Consider the following 14,105-nt stretch of genomic DNA (forward strand, 5'->3'; position numbering starts at 1 on the left):
TATACCAACACCAGTGAAAATGACTGATACTTGTCAAAGTGTAAGAGGGTCCTGCTATCTGTTTATCGAACCCCGATCAACCAACCAGTTTCCTCGTTTTCTACAATTTGCCACATGTTTTTAAAATATTTGTTGCGTATCATTCGATATGACGATATCAGATATCAGGAAAATTTCGGATCGATCGCTAGATCGCTAGATGTTAACACCAGAAATACCATAGCAGTCAAAATGACTGGTTCTACAATTTTATAAATTTATCAACCCTCGTTTAGGTATCAGAGTCGCAGATGGATTAATAATACCAAAACTGTATTACATAACACGGGATTCCTTCTGTAAGAACGTAATAAATCAATAAATATAAAAATATTCTATTATTACATATTTTTTTAGTGGTTGGATAGTTTTAGTGCTAAGGTATCATAGCGAGGTGCGATGTATATGAAATTTAATCTTTTATAGTAAGACAGAATTATTTTCTAAAGTTTGATAGAACTTTGATATTTATAAAGTTATACTATAGGATTTGCCAGAAGCAACATTTTAACAAAGTTAAAGTTTATAAAGACATTGGACGTGCGGGAAAGTATTATCATGGATCGTGAAAGCGTGATATACAACGGAGTGTGTAATCGCAGTTTCTTCGAGTATCGGAACGGTATCAAACGTGTTTTCGCGCCGTTTCGTCTTGAAGTTTCACTGTTTCTCACTCGTTAGTTCGCCGGTTGTCGTAACAGTTCGTAACAACCTCTTGTTACGCGACCAAGTTAAATTGAGAACGGATAAGAGTATGCGAACGACTGGGATGGAGCGGGTTATTCAATTGATGGAAATCCACAGCAGGATGCGAATATACGCTTTGCGATCGAGATCATTTAAAATGTGCGAGGGAAAGTCGTGCGGTACCTTCGAAGCTACTTCCATAAATAAATGCCACGATTGTATTAAATTGCATTGGATCGTTCAATAAATTTTAATAATTCAAACTGTTCTGTTAAATCGATACTTGAGAAAGATTTATCTTCGTATACTCCAAATCACTTTCATAAAATTCCACATAATTCCATCCGCTCCAGTCCAAATTACAAAAACATTACAACAGAAAAATTCAGGATGATCGAGCACAATTTTTCGCTATGACAATGTTCCAAATACGCATTGATGTTTACCCATTAATAATCGCTTAAGCTAAGAAACAACCAAAAATCTGCCCATCATCTTTGTACGGTTACGTTGCGATAAGCAAATTACCGTTTCTGTCGTCATCTATTGGTGTCAATTTACGACGGTTTGTAAATTCGACGAACGAGTTTACCGATTAATAAGCACCCATCGAAAACCCAGCCCATCTTTGTGTAACCCGATTTCAGCTGCGTCAAAGGAAAGGAAAAATGCTAGCAAAGAAAACTCGCGAGTTCGAGTTAGTCGCGAGACGTTTGTGTGGGTGGCTTTTATTTTTCGGCTGACGCTTGTAAATGGTTATAGCAAGCTTTTATACGTGTAACGTATACACACGGGGATGAGCTTCAGCGCTGTCAGCGAAGTAAGAGGCTCGACGCTGCTGCCAGTTGCTCTACAAGCAGGTGGCCTAGATAATTCGAGTGGTAGGTCTTGTACTACTGTACTTGAGTACTGTCTGCTAGCGTTTCTGTAACCGTGGTATAAATATTCTGTAACCGGTCCCAAAACTTTCATTGCAACGCCTTGTTAATTCACGACTCTTTTCCGTTTAAATTCGTTAAATTCACTATCTGCCAATTCATCGTTCGCTAAGAGAACGCAAGCTGTCAAGGACGACGAATCTCTATCCCTATGGTTTCACGAGGTTCAAAGAAACGTTTGTAGGACTATGACAAGATTATATTCTTTTGAATTGTGGACATTTTTGTAAAATATTGCGTCTGATTTGTATAGCGTACTACCGAAAAATTCAAATATTATTTCAATACACCTTTCGTATCTTCACAAAACAGTTACTTTATCTATTGTTAGCTTCTTATTGTTTAAGTTGATTGCTTATGTTATTCAATAGTATCGCGTTTACGTAACATCGATGCATTTACTTCGCTGTCTCCTCCATAACTAGTTTAGATACAAATTCTTCCTCAAATTTTGCCGATGCAAATGATTCAATTTATGTATAATAGAAACAACTAATGCTAAAAATGGGTAAATGAATGCATGATAATGCATTCTTGATTATGATAAAAGAAAAACGTTCTACGCGCATATATGTATGTGCGTCGAACAATTAAAAGAGTTAAATACAAGTATTTCGATACAAGATTGGAATTCCTTCTTGTGCAAACCACTGTGAAAATACTGTTTTCTTTGGAAACAGTAATAAAATAGTTACTACTATTGATATTCGCGATATTAAATATGCATAGGGATCACAAGTGAACTACATGCTATTTCAGTTGATTAAAAACTTGTCCGATTTATGTCTAAGGACAAGTGGATATTTTAAGCACCGATGGAGAGTACAGAACTGTGTACAGATTCGACAAAGCTCTAGAAGATTATACGATGGAAAATTATGCGTAGCAGAGCTAGTATTTAACTGGATATGCAATAAATATTTAACCAAATTCAATTCTATTGTACTTTGGGTACTAAAATAGCATATAGAATGGAATACGTTTCTCGCGTAGCTCTGTAGATACTGTGCTGGATAATCCGCACGGTTTATACAGCGTGATATTTTATGTACAGAATGTGTGTGGTAATGGTCTTAAGTTGCTTGTAATTTGATACGATGGAAGTGGAAAAGTTGACGAAACTTTTAACGTAACAACGAAGTTGAACATACAGGTATCATTGTATGCCAGGCACTCTTTCACGCCGTCAACGAACTAATTGTAAGGAAATTAGTGTGCTGCCAATTACCGTACACGCTGCTGACCCAGTTGCTTCAAGTGGTGTACGCAGGTACACAACTCACGTCGCACGACATGCATTAAATTAGCAAACAAAAAAAAAGACGACAAAAAAGGATAAAGAGAGAAAGCTTTTATCTTTCCGCTAAAGTAAGACTACTTGGTAATTTTGAAAAATTACCAGACTTCTTATTTGGAACCATAAAACTCTGCTATATCTTCCATTTTTCCTTCTTCTCTCCTCCTCTCTCTTACCCTGGTATTCTTTTCCTTTTGCTTCTTTCTCTCTTTGTTTATTCGTACTACGAAATAGAACAAACAAGTGAATAATTATCAATTAAAAAGAACAATCTTCACGAGGCGACAGAATAATCCTTATGAGAATCATCAGCTCCCTTTTCTTCCTTTCATTTTTACTTCTTCGTTTGCTCGTACGCTCTCCTAGCTCTTCCCTTTTTCTCCTCTTATTTTACAGAAAGATATTCCGATAGATATAAAAGGTATAAGAAGATACAAAAAATGGATGATAATATAATAAAACTGCTTGAAAAATGGTCGGAGAAAATAAGATAATGAAATGATCTATCACAGATAATAATATGTAACATATCATTGTTCCACGACATAATAAAAAAGATATTCCCAAGCGCAACATTTCCCGCGTTAATCATGCGCATCGTATCGGGGATAATATTACAGAAAAGCGGAGAGTAGAAGAGCTAGGTTTGTGGTTGCCTCGGTGAATGCAGATCACCCAGGCATTTTCGTGCATACGGTGATCATCGGCCCGTTAATCGACTCGGAAAGGACAGAAATTTGCTACGGTTAGACGATTTCGGCGATAACTGTGCCCATACGAGTTTCCCGACAATCGTGATAAATCGTAAATAGCACATTAACGGTGATAAATATCGATAATGTTCAACCGATACCTCCAACCAATGAATCGCTACGATCGAACATATGTATTTGTTCTATAGAACAGAAATTTGTAACAAAGTTTCTAGATCAACGATGTACAAAATTTTTCTCTCCCTAATGTTTTTACGTGATGACTACATTATGTGAGCCGCGTTATGCATAAGGTATGGTTGTCTTACATCGAAGGCCATAAGTGAAGGAAATTTTTGCTTACAAATGACCGGAACACCCAAGTATGCATCGATCTAAAACTTTAATCTGCGCCTGCCCTTTAAACTTTCCCGCAGTGTCTTCGACGCTGTACAAATTAGTCGACCAGAAGTCAGTGTATCTTTCAAATAGTTTAATCGTCGCTGAATTAGGAGAGGAGAATCCCTTCTAAAGGGAAATCTCTTCGAACCGAGAAACTCGAGGAAACGTTTCGCGTCTCGCGGACACCTTCGCAAACCCGTTCACGATTTTCCTTAAGCCTCGGCAATTTCCGGTTCTCCGACCCGAAGGCTCGAGATTTCCGTTTTAAATCCAAAGCCAACGTTCCCAAGATTGACGAAGCTACGGCTGTTGTGCTGTCATTCATACTCGGTATCCTTCTGAGAGATCAGTTAATGACATCGTTTCTCCGGACGAACAATAACAAGTAATACAGTATGTACACGCGAGACGAGAAAAGTCGGAGAAAATCCTAACGACGCAGAAACGGCAAGATATATGTAGGAATAATTACTGTTCAAGTATTACAAGCGATTTCATTATAGACAATTAGCGGCTGGAATTTTTGCCCGTTTAAAGAATTTTGTATAATTTTGATAAAGTAAAGCTTTAAATTGATACATTATGAGTTTCAGTAACTTTCGTATTAATAACTTTATAACATATTGGTAATAGTTAAAGTATATATAAATAGTATATAAAATTTCCTTCCTCCATCACCGTACACTAATGTAACCTTCTCATTTTAGAAAAAAATTGTATTATGTAGTACTTTATCTACGCTTGCTGACTGTTGTTTTTGAGCTCCTCAATTCTGCAAGATAAAGCAAACACAGCTACGACACAGAGCTGTGGAATTATTTGGAATTTCCGAGAAGCTTACAACTTACGACCAGCGTCGGCGATTATTTATGATTCAACCCTAATAAATATTAATAACTGTGTTACGTAGCATGACATTTAAGATATCATAGTTATGATTCTCCGTATATTATTTCAAATCTAAAAAAAGAATTACAAGTATTTGTTATGATGACTGAATGTTATGATAACTAAAAGATATATATATGTATTTGTATGAAATGGTAAGTTTCCTCATAAAAAGCGAAGGTAACCTTGTCAACGTCAAAAAAAGAACTGACAAAAAAGGACTGACAAAAAGTGTATGATCATCTGGAAATTCTCTTTAGAGTGCGTTGTATACTCGTAGACGCAAAAAAATGTATGATCGATTCGCTAATGACAGAATAATCTAAGCTGATCACGTTGCGTGCCTAAGTCCAAACGAAAGTTAAGCGTTTTATGAACACAGAACACCATTTCGCTAAAATCATTTTATCGTAAACAGTTACGTGTGGACCATTTGAAACGGTTTATCTAAAAAAGCGACTATTATTTTACCATCAGCTCAAAAGTTAATAAATTACTACTTACAACATAGGTATATGTATTCTCAATGTTACCTATAATACTTTTTGCAGCTACTATACGCACATCACTAATTTGCATATTGCATTAAAATTCAAGTTCTATCGTTATTAGATCGCTGATGTTTATGCGAATTCACATTTTTCACAACTAAATTCACAACTAGAAAGCTAGAGGCTAAACAGAGATCCGTATCGTTCACTGAGCATCAAAACGACTGCTGTGCTTCTAGCTAATATCGTACATTGTACACATCGTTTTGCACGACGTACGTTCCGTGCAGTTTTAAATTTCCCAGAAATGCATAGATATTCGCGATCTGGTTACTAGAAATTAGCTGAAACGTCCAAACACTTATCAACCTCTTAGATACGGCTGAATTTTGTGCGGAGCTGTTTCTTTGTACGACACAGTTCGACGCGAATTACGTGTAAACGATGCAGCTCTGCAATGTGCGACGGATAATACTGTTCCTTACGCAAGCACATTGGAGCGAAGTTTCTGATAGCTGAATTATAATTTTTCTTAAAGATATGATGCATATACTTTAGCTTGAATAATTTACTTTAATAATTTTCAAATCGCTCTTCGTTTTCTATTTTGAAGCGACATTTTGAGGTTGAAGATTCTATCAGCAAGTTAAAAAGAACACCTAATTTATATCAACGAGAAGTAACAATCGATACCTGACACTGGCGTATCAAAAACAAAGACTATATATTCTGTCTGTATATTGTTAACGCTGTTATCAAACGTCGTGAGGGCAAAAGAAGTGTGAAGCAAAACAAATGAAAAAGATTTAGTTCGAACGGTGAACGAATGAGTCAGAAGAGTGAGCCACTATAGTGGCGCATCGTAATATAACATCGGCGAAAGCCACTATAGTGGCGCGTCGTACCTAAGAGGTTAAACAGTAAACACCGCGTAACAAAGGATCAACGATTCGAATTTCGTTACGTTGAGGAACCATCGCGCCGTCGAAGGACCCTTCGCAATCGTAACGCGAAAGTTGGAGAAGAAAGAGAGATGAGACGGACGAAATAACAGGTGGGTCGTAAGTAAAATTAAGGTGGTTAAAACATCTGGCCGCTGGGTAACGAAGTGATTAGCGTGCAGCACGACGACAGAGGCAAAAGGACCGTTGTCAGCAGCTGACGTTACAGCGCAGGCAAGCAAGAGCGAGGAGTCTCGAGATCGAGGGTTGATAGAACTTTTGCGAGCTTTCCATGGATTTCTAGTGGCCACCCGTCTGAAGGTGTGTCTATCTTCGGCCTACCGTACTACGCGCCAACTCGGCTTCGACATCGAGATAGAACCAGCTTAGACAGAGAAGGAGAGAAAGAGAGAGAGAGAGGCAGAGAGAGAGAGAGAGAGAGAGAGGACCTTTCGGATCAATAGGTCGTGGCTTTATTGACTCGCGAAACCGCGTGCCAAAGAAACGCAACGTCGCGCCGCTTGCACCGTTAATGCACGCTGCCTGCAATTATCTTGCACTTCGAACGAGCACCCTTGTCGCCGTTTATTTCCTTTTATTAACTCGTAACGAAGTTGCGAGACCAAACATCAGAATATCTCTTTGCATTCTTTTTCTGGCGCTTGTGATGAAATTATTTGAACAATTGCCGTCCATTGATATATTATACGTGTCATATGGAACTTTTTGAAATATCGTTAGCACCGTAACGAGCCTGTCAGGATTATCATCATTACGTGTAATCTGAAAGCAAATTAGAGATGTATGTAAAAATTATAAAGTTTTTATGAAAGTTTATTGCAAATATGCGCTAGATAAAAAATTAGTATATGGTATAAGTGATCGCTTTAAGCGCACGATCAGTGCGAAAGACGATCTCATTAAAAATATCGAGATTTTGTTAACATTGAAACAACCGTAGATGAAATACAGAAAGATAAACCTGTGTCAAAATGGAAGAGCAACCTTTCGTTCAAATATATTGTCAAAAATCATTCGAGTTCTCGATAATTTCTATGTGAAATAAGATCTCTGGATTGAAAAATGTCGAGTTGGTTATTTGAACCACTCTGATGGTCTTAGTACTAATACAGCGAATAACTGAATATTTTGTCAATTTTATGATACGTGTGTTTGTCAAAACTGAATCTTCCACTTCTATACACATTTTCATATTCCCTGCAAACTACGAATATGACCGTAATATGCAGTCGTATCGCGTTGTATGTCATAGGAAATCTTTTATATATTCAGAAACGTTTCTATGAGTGTTCAAATACTTTCATAAACCACTCTATATGCTCTTGTCACGCTATAAAACAAGTATGACAGAAGCGTGAAAAATTTTTCGCTTCGAATTTTTCATACGCAACCGAAATACGTAAGTCACGGGTTGGACAGCGCGCGTTCATCAAGCGCGTTCATCAAGCTCAACCCATAACTGGACTGTTAAGGGGTTAAGGTTAAGCCGATTGCTAGGCAATTTATGCAAGTAGAGTATAACAACACGCGACAATAGAGAATTTTTCGCAGATAATTTTCATACTTTAAAGCCCACATTACGCATTAGCGAGGGTCTGTTTGATAAATCCGGTTTTGTTAAAAATCTATGGTTTAATTAAAATTTCGTATAAGCTTTTTTACTTTTCGTTTCGTCGACCGTTCCATCCGCTTGCCAATAGGAGAAAACAATGGTTGGCTATTCGCGAAAAGAAGTACGACGGCAACAATGGCAATGTGTTAAATGGAAAAAAGATATTCCAATTTTTCCTCGCATATTGAACTTGCCCAGCTGCAATAAACTCGCAGACTGCCGTTTCGTCCGTTTGTTTTTATTTCCACGAACCGTGACGCGTTCTCGCTATCCACCGTCACGCGAGATTTTTAACAGAAAGCACTTTCACGCTTCGAGATCGGTATAAATATGTATAAATATGTATAATCGTATTAGCCAATTTGCGGCAGCAGTAGATATGGATATCGGTAAAATACAGGAGAATCGAAAATGTTGCTAGCTAAAAACAATAACCGAATAACGAACTTTGATCGTTTGTTTAAAAATTAATATTATCTTCGAATCCAACAGATAGTACTCAACTACCGACCATTGATATTTGCTTAAATGTATTACACATAATTGATTATAATTGAAGCAATATGACAAAAACGAATTGGCATTAGGTAACCGTATTTTTTAATAAACACTGATATTACCAACAACGCTTATATATTTTAGATAATTGCAAACACTCGATTGTCTTTCAATTTTGCAGATGTAATGGTGCCAATCGTGTCACGTTATAACGCTAGCGAAATTTCAAAAAGTTTCGTATAATGCACGTGATATATTCATAAAATAATCTCCTGATAAGTACTCGAATACTTCCGTAAACCATGATATATACATGTGATATATATAATACTTGTGAGTGGCTGTCGACGAAGTTGTTAAAGATGTTACAACGAAACTACTCATCCAACATGCTCGTTACTCCGTAAAGTGATTTAGTTGGAAATAAACGTAGAAGCATCGCGCTCACAAAGAACGTTCGCCGTCTTCCGTCGATTTATCCCAGTCCTGTTCATCTTTGATAAGCGGTTGGAACTGGCTTTCAATGATTCCACTAAAAGGCTGCGTAAATTGTGCAATTGCTCTATTACGAGGCACTCGAACGCTATGTGGAACCTAACGCGTACATGCTAAATATTCACAGACATTAACCGAACGGATACTGACGAATGTGCCAGCATCTTTCTCGAAGCTATAGACGACCTATAGACGAAATAATGAAGTTTACCCGCGGCGAACGTTTTTGCCATTGTGAATTCACAGGCGAAAGCAAACTGAAGTGATCATGTAGCCACAGTGATCATATTATAGGCGAATCCGCGAGTTGCTAAATTTTGTAGAGTGGTTAAAAACAACTCGGATAACATCGTCGAGGAGAAAGGTGCAAGTAGGTGCGATAGAATATTTTACAAAAATGAAACGTTATGTCGTGGCATATTTCAATGTACTGCAACTCTGGGAGACGAATTCTTAACAAATTCGTATTAATTGAACCTTATTTTCGAGACGTACTTTGACCGGAGCATCCCTTTGTCTTTCAGAGGAGCGCGAATTATCAGAAGATAATGAATCTAACCTATTTAGAGAGGAAGAAACTTCAGAAGTTCCAGCGACTAATGCCCAGATGCAAGAAGCTCTACGAATTGTTCGTCGTAGCGTGCGATATAGAGCAACAAAGTTCGAGAAGCATTATGACTGTGAGAATTATATTCAGCAGCTAATAAACGCAAACAAACAAAAGCCGATAAGTTTTTCAAATAAGTTTTATATTGTTTTCGAGAAGAAAGAAAGCTAAGAAATGTAGCATAAACGTGTATTAATTGTACAGTTTGTGATAAATATAAGTGGTAAAAACGTTATAATCGTTTGTAATAAATTGAGTTCAATAACAAAAATTTGTTATCCTCTGTTTAATGTTGACAGCCGGTTATTCTTATCAAAAATTGCAAGTCCCAAAGTGATCATAATGAGCGGGTTATAACTACATCTTGTACATAACGCGCGGCGGTCAACGTGTAATCACCCAGACGAGGTTCACGCTATCGATTTATGCTTTTGTGCGAGCAATTAGACGTAAGCAGCAACGTAAAAGCGAACGACAGATTTTCAATATTCTTTTTTCGTCATATAACGAATTATATTATGTAAATGGGGTGAAACAGGCGTAGTATCACGAACGCTGTCGTATTCATCGACATCATGTCGTTTCCATAGTAATATCAGCGGGATCGTTGGCTCCTCCGTGTCGCAGCTTTTGCAACCAGGTCGCCTTTGAGGCAAAGTATCACCTTCCCCATGGAAAGTGCGTTCGACGAGGGTAAACTATCTGAAAGCCTGCACTTATATCGAAATCAACCGCTGACTTGATCAGTGGGTCAAGGAGAGGATCATGGGTAAGTACATTTGGAATTCAATTTGGATTTACGAGCTAGCCGTCCATTGACGAGTGGAAACGCGTGAGCATCATGAAGAAAATAATTTCTAGCGTCTCATAACAGAAACGAGTCTTGTCAAATTATTTAGGTAACTGAAACAATTCCCTAAACGAATTTTGTAACAGAACATTCTGAGAATGAGTTAATCTTTAAAAAACAAATTAAATAATTGCTGAAAATATTATATATAATCATAGTCTCATGATCAACTGATTCTAAGTTATAACTGCACCCTCCATCGAGATATATTTTCATAATCTTAAAAAGATATTGAACTCTTTATAATAACAAACACGAAATGTTATTTTACGAAGAATACCAACAAACCGACTTACGCTATTATAATCCTCAACTGGTCAACGTAATTTTCATTAATAGAACAGCACGATACTGTTAGTGCTTTATAGGCTTCCTACGTTTTCTAATTACAGTCAACTTTTGATTTGCCACGAGGAGCTTCCGAAATCGATGAGAGTTTTTACGTTTCGTTGGACAAGCGCGTGTTCGTAACCCAATTTGTAGTGGGAAAATGAGCCGAAGAAATAACGGCACTGATAATATTTTCATTCGAAAAGAGTAGCTCGTAGAATACTGCGCGCGTGCTGTTGCATAAATTTTACGCCGATGATCGCGTTCCTGCGTAACGACGACCGTTTCAACAATTCACTTTTCCATTGTCGAGAAATTGTCTTTTAGCGCGAGTAAAAAGGCTCGCCGTTGGTGATAGGCACAAATAGGTCGCAATAAGTTTATATCGTTTATCTTCCTGTTATTTCGACGAATCTTTCTGTTATTTAGATTATTTTGGAAGTTGTTAGCTTCGGTTCCATTTCCACCTTCTTCTTTTTTTCGGGACATCAATAGAAAGCTGATTTTGGAATATTCAAGATTTTAGATACCTGTTGGAACAATAAACATTCTGTTTCATCTAACTGATCACGATCGTTGTCCGTGAGAGTTCGATTGAGTTTGATTGGCTCGAAGTTGTTCTACGGAACGTGGCTGATCTTCAGGATTAAAACTTTTTCTCGAAACTTACCAATTTTGTACGATGATGGAACCTGGCTCTCGCGATCCGATTAGTAAAGGGCTCGATTCGTTCAAATATCGGACTCGATATAAGCAGATCTTCGGAACAAGTTCGTCATTCTGGCTTCTTCTTTCGAAAAGCAGCTTGTGAAAATTGAATATTTCTCGACGATAAATAAACTACTATATGTTATGAAACGAAGCATGGATATCGGATTTGATTCAGGATTACGAGAATTTGCTCAACTCGATTCCATCGCTACTCGACGTATTTATCGGAACGAAAGGACACGGACTAAAAATTACACAAATAGCTTGTGTGTATCGTATGTAGAGCTTATTACGAAACACTGTGTACAGTTTATCGGATAACAAGGACTCCGCGCCCGTATTTATCGCGAATAGAACGGTTCATTTGCACCCTCGTTGCACAATCAACGGCAGGCATGTGCATGCAATGAAAACGGTAGATCGTGTTTGGATTATCAAAGCTCGAAATTAAAAACACGTGGCCTTAAACGTAAGGTAAACGCGTACGATGTTTAGCGAGGACAAGAGACTAAAAGACTTTGTCCTACCGATTCCTGCGATCGCAATTGCCAATAGCCAGCACGTGCTATGATTCTAGGGTTACGATTAACGAAGACATCGAAGAATGATCGCAAGGCCGCCTGCTATACGTAGATTTAGAAGTGACACAATCGGAATTCGTACGAAGCAATTGGAACCAAGGCCCTCTGCTTGCCCGCCCAGACACATTCAAATTATTTAGAAGCGTTCGTCGGCCACCGGATAGAATTGAAAAGTTTGTATTCCGTGGCATGAGCCACGATAATGTTCCGCGAATGCACGATATTTGCATGTAGCTCGCAAAACGCATGCGAAATACGATCGAAAGGAGCAACATGCAGGAATAACAAGCAGATATACGGCACATCGCGCAGCTTTAAAAACTGACTTCTCTTCTCGCAGTTTCTCCACTATGGAAATATTAAATTGTCCCTATTTACTCGCAGGACTTAGTCTTTCATTCTACGCGCAATATCGCACGGAAATACGTGACAGTACTGAAACGTTTGCGTTCATTTTTCACCGACCTGACGTTTTCAAGCTATGTAATATGTGCTTCGCTGACCGCTTGTTTGCGCTGTTCGTCATTGCTTGGAATACATCAATTTAACGCAGTGTCTTTTCAAAATATTCAGACTCTACTCTTCACCAAGATAAACCTACCGGTTATTCGGAATTTCGGCAACGGTTGATATCTTTGTTAGGCGTTTCTGTAGGTACATCGAATCTCGTGAAATCAAACGGCTATTTCACTATGGCTTACGATTTATTACTTGTGCCCTATCGAAGAACATTCTATGTCTCTTTCAAATTGTTCGATGGTTACTTGTAAAAATAAATTTTCTGAATAATACAACAATTAATATTCCGATATTAATACCCGTACTTGTGTAGATTAATTCAAACGTAATGTACATACAGTACATACCCTTATTTTCTACGTTTCATCGTCATAGTATCGAATTTTTGTGATCTTACGAAAGTACTATCGAACGATACAGAATTCGATATACCTTAGTCTATTTAATTAATATGTAATTACTATAACGAATACAATAACGTGCCAATATCTCTTTATACTCGCTGTATGTCTATGCTATTCTCCTTGCGATATACCTTTTCCTGGCTCAGATTAGCTTAGAGAAGCTCATGCACGAAATACGAATATCTTTTCATTCATCGGTTCTCTTCTCTCGCGGCTTAAGGATCATCGATCTATTTCGAAGCGAACGAACGAAACACGAGAGAGAGAGAGAGAGAGAGAGAGATCGTGTAAATGCAAGATGTATTGTCACGATTTCTGGGAGAAAAAGGAACGGAAAGTAGAATGCAGAAAGGAAAAGGAGTGTGAGAGAAAAGAGGAAAGAGAAACGAGGTATTAGGCGTAAAAGCCTTCATTTGTAGACTGCAACGAGAATGTGGGCAACGACGTTCTTTTCCCCTTTTTTGCGATACCTTAGTACAACAGCTGCACCTAAACGCAACGCGCATCTGTATCGGTGCAAGCTCGGGTTTTCATCGGGTTCCTACGGAACATCGCTTTGTCTCTGGCTTTTGTATGATTTCGGTGTTCAACATGCCTTGTTTATGATCCCAGCATTTCGTTGGACGAAGAAGCATCGCGAATAGCACCGTCGTGTATTCCGCATCGAATATATTATGCACAAATCTCTCGGTTTCTCCTCCAATTTTCTAAGTAACTTCGTTTGTCTTTCGTAAAATGCAGCTTGCGCCATTATGTTGTCCAAATTTCTCTGTAGACCTCTCTCTCTCTCTGTCTTTCGTGCTCGTCCCAAACCGACTGAATGTTAATCTTCTTCAGAAGGGAAAAGGAAAATATTTTCTGGCCGAAGGATCTCTTCTGACGGACAGTTGTAACATGTTTCTTCTGCAAAATATTTTCAAATGTTACTTACGGCGACTCGCGAAGGTATTCGAGCAGTTTCATGAATATATTATATGCGTTATATGAAACTTTATAAAATTTCATTAACATCGTAATGAGATACTATTAGCATGATCGGATTGGTAAAATTTGAAAACAATGGGAACATTTACGGGCTGAAGACATATTTAGTAGAACATTA

General features: G+C 38.0%; 1 protein-coding gene across 2 annotated transcripts in view; it reads right to left on the reverse strand.

Annotated features, from left to right (window-relative positions):
• LOC122575724 (protein phosphatase PP2A 55 kDa regulatory subunit) overlaps window positions 1–14,105 on the reverse strand; it is a 42,888-nt gene that overhangs the window by 18,345 nt on the left and 10,438 nt on the right. The window contains exon 1 of one of the 2 annotated variants that reach the window (XM_043745070.1): window positions 5,448–5,466. The exons of the other annotated variant lie outside the window; for it this stretch is intronic. The gene's annotated coding sequence lies outside the window, so the exon portion shown is untranslated. Of the gene's footprint in view, window positions 1–5,447; window positions 5,467–14,105 lie in introns of those variants that run through there. 2 annotated transcript variants of the gene reach the window in all.

The sequence above is a fragment of the Bombus pyrosoma genome, linkage group LG15 (assembly GCF_014825855.1).
Source record: "Bombus pyrosoma isolate SC7728 linkage group LG15, ASM1482585v1, whole genome shotgun sequence".
Lineage (NCBI taxonomy): Eukaryota > Metazoa > Arthropoda > Insecta > Hymenoptera > Apidae > Bombus > Bombus pyrosoma.